Source organism: Ixodes scapularis, unplaced genomic scaffold (genome assembly GCF_016920785.2).
Source record: "Ixodes scapularis isolate PalLabHiFi unplaced genomic scaffold, ASM1692078v2 PGA_scaffold0__279_contigs__length_252992795, whole genome shotgun sequence".
NCBI lineage: Eukaryota > Metazoa > Arthropoda > Arachnida > Ixodida > Ixodidae > Ixodes > Ixodes scapularis.
The window spans coordinates 113,670,866-113,672,964 of record NW_024609835.1 but is presented as its reverse complement, the minus strand read 5'-3'; the positions used below and the strand labels follow the sequence as shown (position 1 = coordinate 113,672,964).

At 57.5% G+C, this 2,099-nt stretch overlaps 1 pseudogene; it reads right to left on the bottom strand.

The window, feature by feature from the left end:
- Positions 1-288: 288 nt before the first annotated feature.
- Positions 289-1,242, bottom strand: LOC120848505 (annotated as a pseudogene).
- Between the last annotated feature and the right edge of the window lie 857 nt (positions 1,243-2,099).

Here is a 2,099-nt window from a genome sequence, read left to right as displayed (position 1 = left end):
CGCTGTGCTCGGATGCGAGTATTTTATGATGTGCTGCGATCCTTATGTCGGGTGTTTAACAGGGGGGTAAAGGTGGGTGAGGACTCTGAGGAGGAGTGGCAAATCCCGTGCGCCGACATCCTGGGTCCCGAGTGAAAGACCGAGAAGGAGAGCGACAGAACATGAATTTGGATTTGGATTTAGATTTAGTGGCGTCCCCTTTGTAACGGGTGGCCGCTCGCCGAAAATTCCGGCGATGGCCTGCCAAAAAAAAAAAAAAGGCTTGCTCAGCTTGGTTTCCAGCCAAGTCTAGCCGAGTTCTTGTTCTGTTGGAGCTTCGGTCGGGTCTACGGTGTGGGGCAGGTCGACTTGGGTGGAAAACATCGGTTGTCCGGCTTGTGCTTGCACGTCCGGCCCAGCTCGCCTCCCCCTCTTCCACAGCCGCCAGGATATCTCCCACCACCGTTCTAGTCGGCGCTTGGTGGTCTCGAAGTGTTCCTCGCCGTCATCCCCCCGCCCCGCCGTCCGGAAGCCCAGCGCGTCCGGCAGATAGTCCACCTGGGGGCACGGGCTGAGGGCCTTGCACTGCAGCACCAGATGCTCGGTTGTCTCCTCTGCTGCTCCGCAGGCGATTGGGGCCCCAGTGTCATATCGCGATCTCCACAGCCTGGTCTTGAGGGTTCCCGTGCGTGCCTCGAAAAGCAAGCCGCGGCCCCTGGAGTCATCGTACAGCTACTCCCTCTCGATCGCCCGCTTCGAGGCCGCATACACAGTCATTGATGATTTTTGTGTGGCCGACTCCGTCCACCTTCGCGTCTCGACCTGCCGCACGTGCTTCTTGAGGTCCGTGACCCCCTCTCGGAGCGGCCGGCCGTCCAGCAGGTTCGGTGGTACCTCATACTTCCCCGCGAGCCTGGCCACCCGTTTGGTCAGGCGCGTGTTTACACTCCTGTACACGAGGTACTTAAACACCCTCCTGGCCCATCGCTCCTCTCCGAGGCCGCACAGACGCCTCTCGTAAGCTAGCTTAGCCACCACTTCCCTCGACTCAAAAGCAGACCACCCGAGGTTCCCCTGCACCCCTTCGTTTGGAGTCCCCCTGTGTGCCCCGAGTGCCATCCGCCCCGCCTCCCGCTGTCGAACCTCTAGGAACTCCCGAGTCTGGGACGACGTGCACAGCACCCGATTCGCGAAAGTCAGTCCGGGCACCATCACCATCTTCTACAGGCTACGAGCAACCTCGTAGCGGTCGCAAGCCCACATGGACGTTGCTGCCAGCACTCCCTTTCTCCTCATGGCCTTTTCCCGGACAGCCGATTCGTGTGCTTGGATGTAGTTCCTACCCGTGGACAGGTGTACACCCAAGTACTTGTAGTCCGTGACGCACTGCACAGTCTCCCCCTGCAGTACAAGCGGTGTGTCCAAAGCCCCCTCTACATTCTCTGTAGGCCCCCACTTCAGCACTTTGCATTTACGGGAGCTGAACTTTAGGCCCGGTCTGTCCCCTTGTTTTGTGCATATGTCCAGCAGCTGTTGCATCTCTTCACAGGTGCCCCCTGTCAGCACCAGATCATCCGGATAAAATAGTCCTGGAAGATGTTGTCTCACCATTTGCCCATTTTCCATGTAAGACAGGTTGAGGCCTCTCCCACACTCCTCCAGTTCTGCCTCCCATCTAGACATATATAACATGAACAGGAGAGGGGAAAGGGGGCATCCTTGTCACAAGCCTCTTGTCACTGGGATTGGTTGCGTGTTCATGCCCTCCCATTCCACCACAACCGTTGTGTCCCTGTACAGCTCCTGGAGGAGCTCAAGCACTGAACCTGGCACTCCAATCTGTGTCAGTTCCCACCAGAGCCTTGAGTGGGAGATTGAATCATAGGCTTTTTCAATGTCCAAGAAAGCCGACCATAGGTGTCTCCCCTCCTGTTGTACAATCTCAATTGCTTGGGTCAGCACATACAGGTTGTCCTCGAGCTGTCGGCCACTCCTGAAGCCGTTCTGGAGCTCGCCCAGTACGTGTTTCTGCTCCGCCCAGCCTTGCAGTCTGCGTCTTATGACTTGCATGCCTACCCCGTACATAGTGGAAATCACAGTAATGGGCCGGTAGTTTGTCA